This window comes from Motacilla alba, chromosome 1A, assembly GCF_015832195.1.
Source record: "Motacilla alba alba isolate MOTALB_02 chromosome 1A, Motacilla_alba_V1.0_pri, whole genome shotgun sequence".
In the NCBI taxonomy this organism is placed as follows: Eukaryota; Metazoa; Chordata; class Aves; order Passeriformes; family Motacillidae; genus Motacilla; species Motacilla alba.
This window is the reverse complement of record NC_052031.1, coordinates 71,570,531-71,591,921: the sequence shown is the minus strand read 5'-3', so window position 1 is coordinate 71,591,921 and position 21,391 is coordinate 71,570,531. Positions and strand designations below refer to the sequence as shown.

The 21,391-nt window shown below is 42.5% G+C and overlaps 1 protein-coding gene across 9 annotated transcripts in view; it reads right to left on the bottom strand.

Moving 5' to 3' along the window:
• SOX5 (SRY-box transcription factor 5) overlaps positions 1–21,391 on the bottom strand; it is a 281,758-nt gene that overhangs the window by 217,028 nt on the left and 43,339 nt on the right. The gene's annotated exons all lie outside the window — the stretch shown is intronic.

Genomic DNA, 21,391 nt, shown 5'->3' with positions numbered 1-21,391 from the left:
GTCACCTTTGTGATTGACAGGAAAAGTCATGTCACTGGACAATGGACTTGTCCTCACTGAGCAATAGCTTTTTTAAAGATTACACAATGTTACCCTTGCTCTCATAAAAAGTGCAAATATTGTGCTGTTAAAAGAAACTCTTCATTCCAGCTGTATCTTTCAAATTGTCTCCCTCTGTTTCCAGGGTCCAAGGGAGGCATATTTCAGTTCTACAGAGGAACATTTAAAGGCTTAATGAAAAGAAACAGGTTGTACTCGGTGAGATTTCCAAAATATCTCTTAGTGCTCTAAATAGATCTCATCTTCTCCTTCCTCATCTAGAGATGCACATTATTCCTGTCTGCAATTAAACTCAGACACTCTGCTTCTGTGACATTAAAATTTTGTCCCAAACCAACCAAGAATCGAAGCAGAAGAAAACTGAGAACTAAGTCTGAAACTGTTAATTACCACCATATGGTATGCATGAAGTCTGCATCTGCAGGGAAAAAAAAAACATCTATCATGAGAATCAAGCTGCTGGTTTTGCAGCCAAAAACACCTGGAATTAAATACTTGTGCCTTTAAAACAAGCACAGATATTGTCTGATTTTAAGAAGCCTGTGATCCTAAAAGCAACCAAAAAGGTTCTTTTTTCAAAGCTGGAATTTTGCCCATGCCTCAGTCTTTCAGAATGTGTAAAGAAGACCAAATGCAGGGTTTTTTCTCTGCTTTCTACATTAGACATGTAGGCCTATCTATTTTATAGTCTCCATAGTGACCAGGAAGCTGATAACAGTATGACATAAGAGATAATCAGAAAGCAGAATACTTCACTCTTCCGAAGACAAACGATTCTCCAGCAATTTAGTACTGTTTCCTACTTTTTAAAATTTATTTTCCCCAACAATATTTTAGCAAATGAGTATCTATGTGTAAGATTCAAGTGAATCTTGAATCACTTCAAGTGAAAATCTGGAAGCTGTAGAAGTACTTCCATTGCCCACAGGAGGCCCACCAGCAATTACAAGAAAACTCAACTTGACATTTCCAGTATTTGTTAATGTTTAAAAGAAACAAAACAGACACACAATATTCAGAAAGCAAGAACGATCTCCAATTTCTGCTTAACCTTCCATTCACAATCTTTGCCTCAATTAATGCAATTAACTTACTTCAGGAGTTTGAGTGCCATCACCTTTCAATGGGAATCATATTTTCAAACGACTTCAGTGGTTTGGAAAACTGTCCCCTCCTACGTGCTGTGTCACAGGGGTGCAGAGCAGGCATCACCACACCCCCTGGTTTATGGGGGCTGTCAACCTGGCACCTTCAGGAACGGAAACCCAGATTCCACACGGCTTCCCCGTGGACACTGTGCCTTTCACATGACAGAACTTCCTCCCTTCTACCTCGTATTTAAACAGCTCTTTGGGCTGTAAGCCTCCTCCGTGTAGTAAAGTTGCTCCTCAGTGGTGGAGAGGAATGATCCCAAGGAGATGGAAAAGGAAACAGGGGAGGACACCATAAGCAAACAGGAGACTACAGGAGGTCATAAAACAGGTGGAAGAGGATAAATACACTGTTAGGAGTAAGAACTGACACACAGCCCAAAGAGGGATAGAAGGGTTAAGGGCATCACATAAAGATCCAAAGGTTATGGGTCTGCAGTCAGACCCACGAGAAGCAACCACTGTCCTTATTCTGATTATTGCTTACCCTAGGACTCTGGTTTTAATGATGACAAGGCAATCAAACCCAGTAGAGACTGAGGAAGGAAGGGAATGGATCAGAAGAGTCAGCTGAAGAGGCCATGGTGGCACAGAACTTTTACCTGAGTTAGGTGAACTAAACAGCAAAGAGAGATGCACTTTTTGTTTTCTTTCTACTGTGACCGTGCCACTACCATCAAGAGAAATATTTCCAAGTCAAAAACAGATTTGGCTTTACTGACACAACGTATTTGGAACTCCACGATCCATGCCTTGGAGGTACTACCAAGACTTATACAATCCTGATGACATCTTGTGCTCCCTCTAAAATGTTAAAATTTCACGTTGTAATGGAATATTACTTATTTTTAGCAATCATTACTAGTTCTTGTCCTTCAGTCTGCATTTAGTTGACACGAAGTGCTGTATCTAATTAACAACCTCATCTTGATGAAGCAGAAGATGCACTGGCAGAGGGTTCAGTGGGAAGACTAACAGGTATTTCCAGTGCGTGGTGTCCATGAACCTGGCTGAAAATGGTTCAAAGCTCAAAAAGACAACCATCTGCCACAGGAACTGCTGCATCAGACACTTGCCTTTCTTTTACCTTTTTCTTCCACATATAAACTGAAATATTAATGAATAGCTCCTGCAGCTTGAGGCATTTTATATAATTGATATAAAAAGCCCAGAGATTATTGGCTAAAAGCCTCACAGTGGTTGTGTTTTCATTTTTATTGATGCAATAAATACTCAGCCCTTATATTACTCTTACATTACTGCGTGGGGCACCGCAGCCCGATCACCTGAAACCGGAAATTGGGAATTCTCTCGTATATCAAGTGCCACCCCACAATATCTGACAGCAACACTGAAATGCACCTTGATTTTTTCCAAACACCACAACGCTCAGACTGCTGCCACAGCTGCACCAGCAAGAGAAAATCCCAAACATTTACAAGGTTTAGAGATGAGCTGCAAGAAACTGTTTGGTCGCATTGACACAAAAGGAATAACTCATAATCCGTTTTGCACTGATTTCTAACTTTATCCCCTGAGATTTAGAGAGCATGGGAACAGATTTTTCAAGGATTTAAGTATCTACAGATAGAAGGAGGTGCCTGGTGGGATTTCTGAAAATGCACAATAATACTCATACTCAGTTAATTCCCACTGACTTCATTGTAAGTGTCTGGAAATAAAGAGGAGGAACCAGCACGGGTGGCTGGGTGACTCCAGTGCCTCCTCAGCAGAGCATTATCAGCCTATCTCCAGCACAGAGCACAATCTGATAACCCATGCTTTAAAACAAACATTTCTCCTCTGGCTGTTCTGCATTCCAGCCCATCCCCAAACATCCAGCACAAGTTCAGTATTTCTTACTGTTTATCCCATCATTTCTACTCGATTTATTGAAAATCAAGGAATTATATGCAAACTGTGGATCTGTTTGCAGTAAAAATATATGAGAAAATGTTGTGAGTGAAATTTTACAACTTTTTTATATTGAATGCCAAGCATGGGCTTTGTAAATTATTTTCTTCTGTGGTCCATACTTTGGTTTTATTTTTAGCCCACCTCTTTGTCGCATGTCTTGCAATGAGGTGTTCCCCCTATATAAAAGTAATTTGCAGATCTTTAGATATTAAATACAATAAAATTGCAAGAACTACCTCGTAATGAGTAAATGGGGTTATTAGTGACATGATTCCTGACACCCATACTCAGACCAGATCTCTCCTACTGCTTCTCTCTCTGGCTCAACTCATGTCAAGAAAATAGCGCAATACAGGATTACATCTATTTGCTCTCAAAACACTTAACAAACAAAACTGGCATTCTGAGAACTCCTAATATGTTAGCTATAACCTGCAAAAACAAAGAACATGTTGTACTACAAGAGCCTTGTTATCTTTGTGCTAGTAATCTTCATGCTTAAAAATAATAAATAAAGCTCTGCAAAAGCACTTTTAAGACTTTTATGAGCTCTTCCCTGAGGGACTAAAGATCGCCCGTAAGACCTTGCTAAACAAAAAATAAGACTGCTTATCAAAACAGCTTGGTAGAGGCTTCAGCATACATTAAATCCTTCTAATAGTTTGGAAATCATGCAGTATAAAACGATTATCTTTGTAAAAATACAAGCTTACTAACCAGATACAACAACTCTGGCTTGTGAGTGTAATAAAACCTATGTTGAGTGTCAAAGCCAGTTTGATCACCAGCTTTGTTACTGTGAAACAAACCCATTGTCTGTGCTAATTCCTTGGAAGGAGGGGAGAGGACTATCTGAACAGAACCCAGGATAAAAGGAATGCCATGGGCCAGCAGTGGCTCCTGGACTGCTCCCAGCTTTCACACTTCAGTTCCCTGCAGCTTTCAGATGGAAAGGGATGGCAGATTACTTCATCTGCTCTCTGGGAGCCTACAAAAACTTGTACCAGGCAGATTATTTCACTTCATTCCTTTGGCTGGGTGGCTGAGAGGAAAGTAAAGAAAAGCCACACATGAAATAGTTATGATGCCTCAGGTTTAGCTTTTATATTTTCACATTCTGTGCTGCTCTAGTGTGCAGGTCTGAGCTTCACATGAGGGGATGCTGAGCTCTGCACAGAGCAGGGACACAAAACAATTCCTGCTCCAGCTGGGGACCCAGGACAAATGATCCAAATCTCAGCCCAGGAGCACAAACAGCGTGGGCTGGAGAGAGGAAAACAAGCAGGGTGGGAGTGCCTGGGCTAAAGCTGGAACGGGACAATGAACTGCAAGGTGCAAATGGAGCAGAGCTGAGCCAAGGGAGAGACCCCAGGAGCGCTTGTGCATCTTGGGACCATTCTGGTTCATCTTGGGACCAGCCCTGGCTGGGCTCTTGTGCTCCCCAAGGTGGATCCATGGAGGAGATGCTTTCAATAAATCCCTGCTTTATCTTTAGATCTGCCCAGCCTGTGTTCCAGGGCAGCTTTCCCAAGGCCTCAATTCTGTGAAAGGTATGTGGCTACATCCACTGCACTTAAACATCATGTCCTGCTTCATACACATTGTGTATTTTTCATGAGCCTTCTCAATTCCCATCTATTTATCTGCTTTTACCTTGCATTTGTTCTTTTGCTTTTCAGAAGATTATAACAAGACTTACACGATGATAACCATCAAATAGTCTTTGCCTCCACAGAGATTAACATCACACTATTTCTTTCTTCTGAAAGCAATCTTCTGGAAGTTTTCATTTTCAAGAAGGGCCAGAAAACATAACTTCATTAAAATGGAATAGCAACTTGAGAAACAGCCTCTCTGAGTCCACTGGAGTTTACTACAGCATAAGAACAGGAATTAAAAAAAAGAAACTCTTTTGGTTCAGAATGTTCATCTCATTTATTTTTGCAGTGAATATCATCCAGCCCAAGGGACTCCCAGATCTGCTTTTACCTGAGTTCTTTATTCTGCTACCCACTTTTCACAGACTTCCATTACTTTATTTACAACTAACTCTCTTATATTTCTTAAGCAATGTTACAGGACTTGGCCAAGCAGCAATTGGTTAAATCTTCTTTAACAGTTATTAACAAACTTGCTTTCTCTCCAATATTTATTTCCCCTATTCTGCTCTTTTATAATTTGATTTTCTTCTTACCTACAACTGTTACACAACTTTAGTGAAACAGAATTTGGAATTCTGGCATAAACCAAAGTAGTCTTCTCACCTTAGGAAGAAGAATTGCACAGGATATAAAAATAAAAGGAATACACACATTCTGTGCTTATAAACAGAGCATAAATCCTTTCACAGAAAGACAGTTCCACAGAACACGCTTATGGAGCAGGAACCAAACTTATTTGGATCTTGCACACTTCAAAGGGCAGTATTTGATCAAAAAGGCCAAATAGATCCGGATAATTATTAAAAATTAATACAGGAATCAATCAACGAATGTAACACTGATGCATAACCATAATACGGGTTAGAGCTTATTCAGAATTCAGTCAATCCCCACAAAACACCTCTGTGGTATTGCACATAGGACAGGCCAGGACGTGGCATGAGCTGCCCTGGCAGGTCCCAAAGCACAGCAAAGGCAGAGCACATTCAGCACCCAAGGGCTACCAAGAGCCACTTCCCTGCTCACTCTTGTGGCTCTTACTGCACCTCAAATGGTGACATTATGTTCTACTCCAGGGAGCAGCATGATCTCATTTTACCACTTAAACCCCATTCTAAAGCTCACCCAAGCAGAGCTTAAATGAGATTTAAAATGTACACAGACCTCACCAGTTCAGACTGTGGTTGAGTGATGCAAAATACCCTAATAAATTCTAATTTATGGCAGATTCACACTTGCTCTCACTCTGCAGATGAGTTATTCTTTCTTATGTTTCTGTAAACTGCAGTCAGCAGCATACATTGCCTACTATGAAGAGACCTTTGTGATAAGATGATATCAAGAGATGTTGTGACATTCCTGATTAAGAATTACACAGTAAGCAAACTGCACAGAAATGCTAATTTCCCTCCCCTTTCTCACCACTTACCTAAATTATTCTGAGTAATACAAATGATCTTTATTAGCTTTAAAGCAGTTCATTCTGATTCTCTTATATCATTTCATTAAAGAAATCAAATTCTGTATATGACTAAGAGCACAACGTATTTTCCTCAACAATTAATTTCGTGCACCGATGTACGTCATGTTCACAAACAAACCAAAAAAACCCCAAGGAACATCAATTCCTCTACAGTCACAGCCAACTACCCACCATCAGCAGAGAATGAATAACTTTTGCTGGAAATAGCCCTTCTTCTCCAAATTCCTCTTTGAATCACTGATTTCTGAGTATTCCCTGTAGTTTTCAGTCATCGTGAAGTGATGCTGAAAAACCCACAGAATTGCCCAACCCAAATGAGAAAGGCACAATTTTCTCCACTTGGACTGGAAAGAATGTAAGGCTGCTTTATGGTGAGGAAGCACTGCTTGGCTAACAGAGCATGGCTTCACAAAATCCCTCTTTCTGCTCTTAAATTTATTAAAATTGGGTCTCAGGATGTGATCCACCCAGGTGCCACTGTGCCTACCAGCACTGAGCTAATGTACAGAAGGCTTCTAACAAAAAGTTCTCTGCAATGCATTCATTACGCCCAGCAAAATCAAACAGGGAAAAATAATTAAAAAGCTCCTATTGAGCACCTAGAGACCTTGAGCACAGAGAGGGGGTGATCAGAGACAGGCTATTTGGTTTTGAGTCACACTTCATATAAATATATATAAATACACATATGTATGTGCATATACATATATATGTATTTATATACATTAGAAGACATTATGGTGCATTTTGAAGGGTTTTCTTATTTTCCTCTTCCCTTCTATTCTGGTCTATGAGTGTCTACCCTTACAGCATGACATATGTAAGCATACTCAAAAGAGTTCCATAAATTTTTTTATTTCAGTTTTTTTTTTTTTTAAACTTCAGATGCACATTTATGTGGGGATGACTTATTTGAAAAATAACTTGGCTGGACAGATTCAATAACATGAAATACAAGTGAAAATCACATGCACATGACATATAAAGGGGAACTAGGCTGAGAGCTTGTTTGTAGGTTACAAGGGGGCAAAAGCGAGACATGTCAGACTGATCCCTCTGACAGGCACCCAGCCCTCCCCACAGCCCCTCTGGCACTACTGCAGGCTGCACTCTCACATTTCCATAAAGCTCTTCTCAACATACTTGGATTTATCCGATTTGGGGTTCAAACACTGCAGTGTCTCGTCATTTCAGGTTCAGAGAAACTTTCAAAAACAGAGGGCCAAAAGATGCTACAATGACACAGCTTCTGAGCTAAACTGGATCCAACCAGTTCAGACTGGTCCAAACAGGTTTGAACAAGTCAGAACCAGTCAGATCCAGCTGGATCCAGTCTGAACCCAGCCCCATGCTCAGCCAGACTGGTGATACAGAAACCAAAGTTACCCAAATCAGCCAAAACATCCCCTTCGAGGGAGAACACCTGGCATTAGGAAGGCCCGTGGAATCAAACAGCAATACCTAAACTGTATTTCCAGTGACTGAATGGAGAACTTCTGAGGACTGCCTAAAACCCCCAATCTTTTTGTAAACTGTTTTCCATTAAGATCTTGATTATCAACACACTTTTCCAGATTTCAGCACATTTGTTTTCTTCAGGAGCTGGCCAGAACACTGAACAACTCAGCAAGAGTTTCAGGAGATGCCCATGAGCTAACTGCATTTAACTCCACAGGTTACTGTCAGTGAACAATGGGATCACATTTTCAGAAGACTAAACTGTTCCAGAAATCTCACTTCCTGAACACATTTGATTTCAAGCCTTTGTGTTTATTTATTTTCATGTCAGCTATTATTCACTTCAACACAAAGTAAAACTTTCTTCCTTGGAAGTAACAGAGTAAATTAAGAGCTTAGATGATGCACAGTGATAAACAAAATACAGTCAGAACTAGCTGCTGAAATGCCTCAGATCTTGGTAGTTAATCTTAAATTTTACTTTAGGGCTTAAGCACTGCTGAAAAGAAACACAATATCCAGTGAAGACACCGAAGAGAACAAACTGGAAAGCAGAGAGCAACAAACACCTTTGGAAATCGCTGGTCATTCTTCTGACTGCAGGGCTGAATTCGTTTGACACAGACTAGCAGAAGCTGAGATGAAAGTATCTGTGTTCTGCTACTGAAACAGGAAAACATCCAACTACATCAGGGGATAAACAGGACAGTGCCTTTAAAATACCACCTATATCCAACATAGTTGTTCCCCGTGTATTTTCTGAGTCGTGTCTATCTGCTTGCTTTATTGACCATTTCTTTGTCACTGCCCTCAGCACTGAAGAGTCAATACAGCTACAAAAGAAGAACTGGACTCTGCTGTGCAGACATATCATCAAAAAAATAGTTAAGTACCATTTGCAAAGTGTTTATTACTAGGGATGATGTGAAGCAAAAAGAGACATGGCGTATTTTCAAACCCTGGGTTAAGTTATAGCATTATAGGCAATTAATAGAAATATCATATTTTTATGCAACTAAATTTGACCTCAAAAGCCACAGCAAGACAGAAAACATAGGACCCTTTAATGTCATTTTTACAGTCATTTATCTGACTATAACCACACTTTAAAGCACTAAGGTCAGCTGGTCATGAAGCATGACCTACACTTCTGACTAGCATGCACTACATCTGACTTGAGAGTAAATAAGGGACTGACACTCCATTAACCTTCACAAGTACAATTATTTATCAAAACAGTTCAAAAGACTACCCGACAGAGAACTGATAAGTCTGGAAGCAAAAAGGGAAACTGTAACAGTACAAACTGATCTTCTGCTGATGATGAAGAGCTATTTCCTACCACAACTCCTGTGGCAAGTCCTCCAGGCAGTTTTAACACAGCCATCCATTTTAAAGGGCTGCACCTTCAATCACACTGGCTTTGACAAAAATCTAAAAGCTTTTTTTTGTGGTTTTTTTAATTCCCATCTTTTTTCTCAGAAATAATACATGCTAATATCCTCTATTGACAAGAGTCTCCAAAGACTTCCCTCAGAAATGCATGCAGAAAATTCAGAAGAGTTCTGAAGAGTTGGCCCTACCTGCCACAACACACGTCACAGTTGAGATGGCCACGCTGCACGGAGTGTGCCCACACAATTTCAGAAGCCTTCACCCCACACACAGTAACACCAAACCCCTTCAGAAGGCCTCACCCCACACGCAGCCACCCCAAACCTCTCCAGAAGGCCTCACCCCACACACAGCAAAACCAAACCCCTTCAGGAGGCCTCACCCCACACGCAGTAACACTTTACCTTTTCTGAAGGCTTCAGGCACCTCTCCACACACAGTGACACCACTCCACTCCAGAAGACTGCAGCATCTGCTCTTAATTGTCCTCCAGCCTTTTCTCCCCTGCTGTTAATGCAGCACACCTGTGTGCCCTCTGCTCATTAACTGTCCTGCAGCCCAGCCTTTTCTCCCCTGCTGTCAATGCCCTGCACCTGTGTGCCCTCTGCTCAGGGCCCTGGGCACTCCATGGCTCGTTCCCCTCAGTGCTGCTCACCTGTGCTGCCCAGCTGGAGCCCGTTAGGGATGAGCTGGGCACAGCCACCCCAATCTCCACACACTCTGGGCCTACACCACCCACCTACTCTTTTGCACTTTTTTTGCACCAAGGATGACACCTGCTCCCAATATTCCTGCCTGCTGATGTGACCATCATTTTCCCACCACCACGTGAACTTTATTTCTTTTATTACAACGTGTGCTGGTTGTCAACTCTGCAAAATTTCTGTACCATCTTTCTGCAGTGACATTCTACCCAAATCCTGCACTGAAGCAGGGGGCTGAGCTGCTCATCAGCAGCTGTCATCTACCATCAACTACTTTAAATTTCTGACTGCAGAAGCACTTTGCACTTCCACAGATCGGGAAGTTTTGTTCAAAACCCTGCACCAGACAGGGTCAGGAGGGAGAGTGAAGAGAAAGCAGCCCCACCACATGAGGATTCTGCCATGATCTGCTGGAAATGCTGTCCATCGCTGCCATCTTGTCTTGCAGACTGGTTTTCCTCTGGCAGTACAGCACAGCCCTCCAGTGCACTACACCCTGGACTCATCTCCGGCCTCTCTCAGATGCACAGGTGGGAAAAATCACCAGGTGTGGAGAAAAAACCACCAGGTGGGAAAAATCACCACTGGAGCTGCAGTTATTACAGCAGAGCTCCAGAAAAAGCAGTGTGCAGCAAATGAACCACCTCCCTTGTCTTTGCTCTCCCCTTTGGATTATTTCCCTACTCTGTAAGAACGCACCCAGTCCATGAACACAACCAGCTCACCCAGCTGCCTCAGACCTCCTTTCTGGTGGTCACAAGGCAAGAACCCCAAAATGCAAAAACCAAGAGATAAGGGAGAAAAAAATCATTTAGACAAGGGAAGAAAAATCATCTGAAGGGGAAGAGGCTTTTCTCTTATCAAGTAGCCCAAAACACAGCAGAAGGAACAGGAAGTGCTGACTGACATCAAGGTCAACTTCTACCAAATGTCATCTAATAAAGGGGAAAGATTGACTTGATAATGCCTTTTTAACAGAGGATTTATTACATTCATAACATACAGAAAAGCATAATCCTCATTATATTAGTTACCTTATTTCAGCTAGCGCAAACAGTTTATTCCTTAAAGATAATAAAAGGAAATGGATAATGATTTTAAACTTTCTGCACACCTTACCTTATACATATTAAAATAATCATGTTTAGAGGACTGAATACTTTTTAAACCCGACTCAAAATTGATATCCTGAGGTCTAATGTTTATTTTTTCCCATTGACTTCCAGATTAAATGCCTTAAATTGCAAATACTTCCCCCTTGCCAACTCCTTGTCTGTCTCAACGTTTCTTTTTCCTCCTGCCACTAAGAAAAGATTCTGCAGTCAGACTTTACTGACCATTCTTGGGATGTGCAGGAGGCACTATGATCCACTGAGCTATTTGAGAACTCTGCACTCGGAGCTCAGCAAAGCTAAGCAGCCCCAAAACTTGTCCTGTGGCAGGTACCTGAGCAAAAGAGCAGCACACAAAGCCTTCCTTCCACCAGAAAATGCAGCAGAGAGGACTGAACTGCGAGTTAATGGAACAAATCTCCACAGCATCATTGATGGAATGGTGCCTGAGCCACCCAGAGTATGTTTCCACTTGGGATCAGAGCTTTTCAGCAGCATCCCAGATGCACCTGCTGCAGACACCACTGTCCTTAATGGAAAAACATCTGGTTTTAAGCAGGAAGCATAGCTGTTAAAATGTGAATGATTCTACTCTAAGAAGTTCCAGAGAAGCAACAAAACAGCAAAAAGTTTTTAGAAAAACATGGTGGAGACAAGAGTCCCCTATACCGAGAGGAAAAGTTCGAGACAAGGGAATGTGATATCACACTTCAAACACAAAAACATTTACTGCAGCAAAGAGCATACCTCCTTCTGCTGCAGTGGCTAGGACCAGAATTAGTGAGAGAAAACTGATGCAGGAAAGATTACACGGGAGTTATTTTCTAAAGGCAGAGACAGCAATACCCTGGGCCAGACAGACTGGGAGGTTCTGAGCCTCCTGTCTTGAGACAGAACTTCAAGAAGTCAGGCTATTATCTGAAGGAAATTACATGGGTACAGCTGATCCCTGGATTGAAGCTGGGACTGGGTGACCTCTCCCAATCCCTCTCAGCCCTGCAGTTCCATCAAGTGCAAGGCTGACAAACGGTGAGAAATGGATGTGCTCATTCAGTAGGAGCTCTATAGATCTGCAAGGGACTTACTCACTAAGCTGGATCAGGGTTTTTTAGTTGTGTTTTGCTCTGGATTTTTTTTCTTTTCAGATAAATCAATAGGCTTGGGCCATTTTCCAAAGATGTGATTTGGTAAGTTTCAAGCCAAACCTCTCAAGCTTTACTCATGAGATAAGTGCTAAACAATGAGCCAGATTCATCAAAGCTTTATAGACTTACTTAAAAGAAAAAGAAACTGATTCAGCCAACTCATTTCAAGCCAAATCAGGCAGTTGAAAATCTATTCCTGAGATTCGGAAAATCTGTCTTTTTTAAAAATATTTTAAAAATATGTTTTGAGAGTCCCTCTTTTGCAAGAGCCTCAGGCAACTCTGTCAAGAAACTGTTTTTTTTGGGATTTTTCAGTCTGATTAGGAGTGGTGTATTCCTCATGTCTAAGGGAGATAGCTGAAATACATGTGTTTGCACATACACACCTAAATATTTTTACATATATACTTACATATACGAGCAACACAAGGATTCAAGAACATTTATCAGAAGTTTGGTAATTAAAACAGTGGGTATACCTTTCAAAAAGACTAAAAATGAATTTGCTTCTTTACCACAAGAAAAAAAACAAACAGTAGTGCTGGACACCAGGATACTCTACTAATGCACAAAGCTAAAACCAGTTCCCTGCTCTCAGGCATGTTCATTAGCATTAGCACATAAAATCTACCAAACCTCTCAGTACTGAGCATTTCCTGGAAGAAAGTTCATCCCGTGTTCTTTCAGTGCTTGGTATCTCTACCAAGAAGGACAACAACTCAGCTGAACAGGCCAGTTTTTGTGCACACCCACAAAAAAACCTCCCAGAAGCACCAAAGCACTTCAAACAAGGCATCAAATGTTACCAGGAGAGGGGAAGACACAGGCCTGGTGTTATCTAACCAGGATGGGTCAGTGTTGGCTGGGAATGGAGGAAAGGACACCCTGCCTGTTGGCCAGCATCCCACACACGGCTTCTGAGCTGGAGGAAGTCTGGACTGAAAAAGCTGCGCTGGTGATGCAGAGATTTCTGTGCAGAGACACAGGAAAGGCCTGTACCCTCTTCTTCCCATGCACACTGAATTCCCCAGTACACTCCATTCCAGAGGCAGAGCGTTGGTGTCCCTCCAGCCATGGAGACAGCCACTGGATGGCTGCCCCTCCAGCCCAGCATTTACTGTAAACATTTAAGTCAAAGCGACGAGAAAACGTTCAAAACCTCGCCACGCTTTCTTTCTCTGCTTCTGTTCTTTGCAAGGAGACTGCTCCTTGCGAGGACACGGAAAAAGCATGTGACTTTGAACTGGAAAGCCTGGAAGATCAGTGAGCCTACCTGCTAATGAGCAGCTTGCTATTGAAACGAGCTCGTTAGCTTTCATTTTTTGCTGGCTGCTGATCGATTCATGAGCCACTTACGTGGCCTCTGTAAGCTGTACATAAATTATCAAACACATTGATTTCTCCAAATAATAAATCAGGAAGTCAGTCCTTTCCATATCTCTAGTACAACTGCTTAGCTCAATGGCCTTCAAAATTCAACCAAAGGAAACAACGATAACATCAGTGTTCACAGACACACTGCATCTGAAATGGCAAATATTCTGCTGCAAAAATAAGCTGTGCTGGCATCCCAGGGATGCGAATAAAAACTTGCCTCTGAAAATGTTACATACAAAACGCACAGAATTTTGCATCAATCTTTGTGTAGGTGGCAGCTCAAGAAATTCACAGTGAGGAACAATTGTCTCCAGCAGGGAAAAATCCAAGATAGATCATCACCATCTTTTTCCATCTCACATAATTAAATTCCTACAGCCATCTTCATAGGACTGAAGAGGTCAGAGTCCTATGGCTTCCCAGGGTCAGCGCTGAGTTTTGGAAGTGAAAGCATTTTCTCTTGTCCACTGGCAACCCCAAGAACACAGGAAGAGAACCTGTTAAACACTCATCAGCCAGCACAGGAAGAGGCAGGGAAAGCCCCCTTAGCCCAGACTTGTACCCATAACACTTCCATTTTCAGCACATGTGGATAACTCCAAGGCCAACCTGGCCGATCTGATTTCACCTGGCCTCCCAACTGTTTCTTGAAGTATATCAAAAAGTGAAGCTTTGGACACGTATGCTTGCAGATTTCCAAGCACTTCATAACACTGATTTGCAATAATTTGCCTAAGGTCATGTGGGCCTTGATCCAAAGCCTATTAAAGACAAAGCAGTCTTTATAGTGACTTCAAAGAGCTTTGGATTGGACCCACGGTGAAGCGCTGCATAGTAAATAGAAAAACCAAGAAAGGAAAACCTGGTCTAAAGGAGAAATGTCACCCTCTCCTTAACTGACTCAGTTTACTGAAAAAGATGGGAACGTGGGATTTAATTCTCCTGCTCTTCTGCACCACGCTGCCAGCCCAATGAAATGGCTGTTTCCCTTTTCCCACACTTCCCGGAGCACTATTCAATTCCAAAACACAGCCCAGCACAGGAGCTGGGCCACGCTGCGGAGGGATTTCCATCACCTTGACCCTCGAAAGCAGCAGCCCCAGAGCAGCTCCCTGGAGTGCCCCTGGAGAGAGCTGCGGCATTCCATGCCAGCCGGGGATGGTGCCAGGCGCGCCGGATGGAACGCTCGCTCCAAAGGAGCAGCGAGCTTAGGACTAAATGCAATAACAATAAGGAGTTAAAATGTGCAGACCAGAGAACATCGCTTAATCCCAGTTTACTGAAAGGACATGTCATTTTTAGAAAGTTGTCCAAACAACTGTCTTAATATTCTACACCAAAGTGGCTATTAATCAAACAACAAAGGCCCAATTAACACATAGCTGTTGTCACCTTGATGTTAAAAGCCTCTCCCTTCCCCCTTCCTTCTTTCTTTTTGTCTTTAATGTTACAACCTAACCCAAAAATGCCTCAGGGCCCTACAGAAAAAAAAACAAAAAAAAAGAAAAAAAAAAAGAAAAAAAAGACAAGATACAGAGAGGGAGACAGGGAGGAAGGGAAGAGGATGGAGAAAAGTGGGGAGGGGAGAAAAGGAGAGAGAGGGAGAGAGAGAGAGAGAGAGTCTTAAATACCATCTCTCCTCTAGGCAGCAATTTCCACAGATGAAGAGGTCACCACTGTTTAACAGTGTGCTGCCACGTTAATTTAGTATGACAAGATAAAGCAGTAATCTCTGCTTGAAGAGGCTGTAAACCGCCTGCTATCCAGGGACATGCTCGAGTCGATTTGCACTGTATATCACTTTATACAATTGCCGTGACAAAGCCCCCTGAGTTCCCTCATGTAAATCTCTCTCTCTCCCTCTCAACTTCGCTGCCAGTCAGGCAGCAGCGGATCTGTGGTAAGCCATGCAAACTTGGTGTTTTACGCATGCCAGCGGACCCCAAAGCTCCCCTCCTCCCCCCGCGCAGGAAAAGATGTTTAGGACTTTGATAATCCATTGATCCCACTTCCATATCGGCTTGTATTTTTCAATCTGTCGTGTTAAGTTGTCAGGGAGGGCGATTAAACCGATGTTTCATGTTCCGAGATTTGCGTTCCTGGGAATGATAGTTTTCAAAGCCTTTCTTGCTAGGTTCTGCTTAAAGATTATCCCTAAGAAAGCTGATGTGAATATTATTACTGGCATAAACCTGGTAATAAAACCATAAAGTGTTTTAGGTAAAGACATTTTAGAGATATTCAGGGTTATAAACATAAGAGTTTAAAGCTGGATAGAATTTGGAGTGCTTAAAAAAAAAAAAAAAAAAAAAAAAAGGGAAAGAAAAAAAGCGCCCTGTCAGGCTGTGGAGTTTTCTCAGCACGAAGGAAAACAACATATGTAAAAGGGAAAAGGGAACCCGCGTGTCTGTGTAAAGCAAATATAATTGCAGAGCCACAGAGGAGGGCACAGAGAACAGGACCCGAGCAGTCAGACAGGAGCAAGGAGGACACAGAGCGTGTGTGGCAGTGGCCATGCCAGAGCCCCGGGAAACGCAGCCACAGCTCCTGCCAGCCAAGCCCAGGATGCTGCCCGTGCCTGCACAGCTGAAAACACCGCCTTCTTGTTGGGGAAATAGCGGGGATTTCTTGCAATATGTTGCAACTCTCAGATGCCATACTGCATCTCCGGAAGATGCAAGTTTTAAATCACGTCTCCCTCTCTTTCACGTTTAATTTGTGTCGCTTTCCTATGGCCTGCAGGCACGATACAAGTCACAGCACACAGCAGAGCAAACGCGGTGCCAAAACGTGAAGCTGTGCACATGTACATATTCCCATTTTCTGGATTAAACACAGGGGAGGACATAAGCAGAATTAAAGCACGCAGCAGACAGGTTTCTACAGAGTAAGGCTGGAATTCTACTACAGTTTCCTAACCAATACATTGCTACGCCTGTGCATCGCATTTGGGCTCACAAAAATGACCGAGCAAGGCTAAATCAAACCTTTAACGGGTTACATACGTTCTCTGTAATCAACTAAACTGAACAATAAAATCTGATCTTCACTGCAGCTGATACTAAGACAGAAAAATGCTTTATCAAGCATTTGAATTCCTAACAGCATTTGATAATTTCCTACATTTGGAAGGGGAAACCCACCAGAATTAATGCCATTTTTCAATACTAAGAGAACCTTCCCAAAATAACCTTTTTAAGGTGTTCTGTATTTCTTTATTCTCCAATACATGCTGCTAACCAACACATTATTTATTATCTGAACTCAACACTACTTAATACCACAAAAGGTTTGCTTTTGGGGAGTATCCAATTCTTAAAACCCCACTAAACACATCAGTACTGGTTAAAAAAGAATTCTGATGGAACATTCACACACAACATCCCCTCCCCCCAAAAAAGGATGACCTAGAACATGGCTACTTCTCCAGAAAAACGAGGGAAATTTTGCACAGTACCATGTGTTACCTCTTTAACACCACGTACTGTGAATGGGATTGCTCTCACCTAATTTTAGCCCCAAATTTGACACCCAGTCTAAAGCAGTCAGCAAGGCTCCCTCCAGAGTCAATAGACGAGCCCTTTCAGAGCATAATTTATCTTCCTTGTCCTGGGTGCTTATTTTAAGACTGGAAATGTTGTTCTAGGCGGGTGGTTATCTTTTCACACAAACTGAGAGGACAGCCCTAACTTTTACGTGCCTAAACTTTGGTGAACTGAACCCCAACCTGACTGTATGGCATCAATAATCTCCACGAGTGTGGAAACGCTGATAAACCACAGACCATCACGGGTGAAGGGCAGCTACAATTTCCACTGTACTGGCACAGCCATGGAGGACAGAAGTGAATTGCCCATGATAAATCAACCACCTGGAAGCTGGAAATAACCTCTAATTTCACCCAGTAAACCAAAAACTTGCCATCTTTGTTAATATTTATCAAATTACAAGTCCAACAACTCCGTGATATTTTACTGAGCAATATAAAGATACGGGTCCTAAACATAAAAGTAAGTATTTCAGTCCAATCAGTTTATTCACAAGGAAAGCTCAGGAATTCACTGTGGCCCTGTGTCAATATATTACCCAACACTCATGTTGACAGCCTCAAAACTGAAGCTATGGTCACTGCCCAAAAGCTAAGTTTACACTGGCCACAAGCAAACAGGAAAAGTACATCATCTGCCACAGATGAATTCTTTGCAGGACTGAATGGCACTGTTTGCAGCTCTGCTTGGAGATCTGTGACATTCTGAAAACTGTATTCCAGTGGAGCTTATCACTAGGTTTAAAGAGAATTTAAACAAGGCTCACACACGTAACTATTGTGACTGATGAATCTGCTCTCCCCCCACTCTGCTACTGTCTCTGTCAAGACAATATGAATTTAAGAATTTGGGGGAAAAAAAAAAGTGGGGGGATTGCAGATTTAATATTTATAAAAGTAAAGAATACACCATGTACTGACTCTCTATCATTACTCAGATGCAAACTCAAGTGAGTAGAGAGGTCTGAACTGTGAGATGCAGAATGTTTTCTATTCCCAACAGAGCTAAGCACTATACAGCAAACCTTTACTTATGAACAACGAATTATTAAATGCCCTGGCCAGGCAATTACCTCTCACTCAAAGCTTTTTTGGTTGAAGTTATCTACCCACAGATTTATAAACTACAGGGATCAACAGCTGAACTTAACACCCTAAGCTCCAGCTGTAACCTATGAAGAAAAATAGGCACTTCCAGGGTGTGAGTTCCCTGACCTACTTACAAGATCTGTTAGGACAAAATGAATCACGCTCCACTATTCCCTATTTACTTCCATTAACTGTAAAGCTAAAGCTGAATTTACTAGCTCACTTCTGAGCATCCACTTTTAAAACATACAGTCTGAGGAGACTTCACCCATGAATCTTCACCCCCAAAGTGACAGTCAGATCTACATGGCTTTGTATGATGGGTTAGTGGTCAGCTCCATTCTGTGAGAGGAAATAGCTTCTTTCCTCCATGAGAAAAGCCAAAATGTCCCCATGCTGCGCCAAGGCCCCAATAATCACCAGAAATTTATCACTGAGACTCCATAAATTCAAGTGAAAACCGAACAAGAAAATATCTTGCTCCTAGCAGGGCCCTAAATCCTCAATCTAAGCTCGGCACTCGTGTCTGGGTGTTTTCTGGAACCCTGCAGATCCCCAGCACACACTGCTGACCACAGAGGGATCCAAAGCTGAGCAGGTCTCCTGATTACAACTGCAGCAGCCCAAAGTGAAAGGAACGGGGAGGAGGAAGGTTTCACTTACAGCTCCAGAGATGAAAGACACACTTTAAAGTCAATCTGAAAATCAGCACAGAGTCTGAAGCACGGATGTTTTGCATTATTTCTGGCTAGCAGTATCAACAAGCAATGCAAGCTTCCACTTCTGACATGACTTAGTGGAGAGAGACACATACAATCTACCCCAGTAATTCAGACTTGAGATGTCAGAAGGATTGTACCTTTTTGCTACAATATTTCTTATTTTCTGTCATCAAAATCCAATCCCACAGAAATCTATGTGCAGAAGGAGTTATAGTCAGTGACCTCTCCTTCCCTCCCTCTTGCTACCATCAGCATTAGGTTCCAATCAACCAGATTATTTTGCAGGAACAGGGTCATAAGCTAAGCATTCTGGGGCAGGAATGTTTCTTTTTTCTGTCTCTATAAAAATAAATCATGCTCTTGGTACAATATAAATAAAGATAATAACAGTCTGATATTAGATTTTACTGGCCTATGCTTTAGACAATCTATGTAATTTGCTTGCTGCCTGTACAAACCACAGAAAGTTAATCTTTAGAGCTCTTATTTTTTCCTTGGGGGGAATTCATTTTAAAAGCATAAAAAAAGGATGCTGAAGCAGACTATTTCCATGTATAATTACAGTCTTGTTTGCAGTGCCCTGGCAAAAGCTACCCCGAGTTAAACTGGGCACAACTCCGCTCAGTGGCTTTTGCTGGTTTATCTGGTGATGCTGAACTGATGGGATTCACCAAGTCTGCATCTCCCTTGCAAAGAGCAAAAATGCCTTATCTGATCACACAACCGCACCTGAACTGGAAAAAGAAACACAGAACTTGAGGGTGTCACAGAGAACCTGGAAATGAGGCCGGCCAAGCCATTCAGACACGCTCGCCACCCCAGGCATAAAGGACTCTTTTCACTTCAGAAAGTTGGTTTCCTCCGTTTCGTTGTCTTTTAAACACTTTGGAACACTGGCTGGTTCGGAGACGCTGCAGCACATCAATCTCCCTTTGTGGGGAGGTCTCTGAACACATCTTAGGAGCTGACCCCCCAGTGGAGATGCCCATTCCTGAGTAAACACGTAATGAAATCTGCAGTTACTTGCCAAAGGTCCTTCTTCAGCCATGAATTCCTAGAGAAAATGAAAAACCCCTTTAATTACAGCAGAGACGGAGGTGGTATTTCACTGATGTGCTGAAGACAAGAGGATGCAGCCAGCTCCATGAAAGGGAAAAAACATCACTGGATGACATGACACTGTAAATGCCATTTCCATTCCCACTACAGCCACCATTACTTTTGGTGAATCTGAAAAACCATTAGCAGTGGGAAGAAAAATCAGAGAAAGCAAGCTGGCCTTGGCACGGCCTAATCCAACCGAGTTTTGCACGACCTGAAAAATCCCACTTAAAGAGACAGTGCAAAAACCATGAGCACGTCCCTCGTCCACTGAAAGGACAGAAAAGAAAGAAATGCTTCAAATTCCAGCTGCAGTGGGTAACTTCCCATGGACACAAACCTCAGACAGCGAGAGCAGAGACTGTGCAGCACAACTGTGAGCACGGAGTGCGGCAGAAGCTTCTGGCACTGCTGAGAGCCAGAGTTTGTAACCACAGGGATTCCTTGCAACCCTGAAATTCAAGAAACCACCACCAGCACTTCCCAATGCCTCTTGGGTTTGGTGTATCTGTACTAAGGAGAGCTGCATCTCACAGACCAACCATCTCCTACTTTATTGACATTCTGTCCCAGCAAATAGCTCAACACTCATTCTGACTGTGCAACATCTTCATATGAGCTATTCACCAAAAGGCTTTGAATGGATTAAACAATAAAAATGACTAAGCTAAATACGACCTCAAGCAGAGGAAGAAAACGGGCAAAGCAGAAAAAGGTTCTCAGAGGACAACTGCAAGCAGACAGGAACTGATAGAGTAAAGCTGGCTCTTGTAAGGCTGGAAACAGAGACATCTGCACCTGCAGTGAAAAGAAAGGGAGAAAGCCACACCAGCTGCTCAGAAGAAGAACCATGGGTATGAAAAGTGTGTGGAGCAAACACAAAGCACATGGGGAAACTGTTCTGGAAGTTCTAAAATGGATTAACAACTACGGAACAAAAATGAGTCAAGGTGGTGTGCAAAAGGAGGGGTTTGTGCTATGCAGGGGCAAAACATAATCAACTCAGGATTCCCACATGCCTTGCCTTGGGGAATATGATAAGAGTATGGAAGCCTGGCATGCTGCTCTCCACTCTGATAATAGTTACACTGAGCCAAAAGCTTCTCAGGAGTGCAGCAGCGTGGCCAAAGGACACACAGACACTGAAAGGAAAGGCACAAAAAAATTAAAACCACATTTCTGTGGACTTCTGTTTTCAGAACCATGGAGAACTGGCTGCTTAACTGGCAGCAGAGTTTGTGTCTCACTGCAACGCCAGAAAGACTCACTGTCACCAAAAAAGGCGGAGCTTGAGAATAAATTTGGGCAGAGTGCCACAGGGGATGGATCTGGACTGCAGAAACTACACAAAGTCCAGAGCTATTGTTTGACTTCCAGCAGGATGGAGAAAACCCCACAGACCCTACACAGACGCTACCTGTGTCGTGTCACACACAGGGAGTGTCTTTTGGAAGCAAAAGATGCATCAA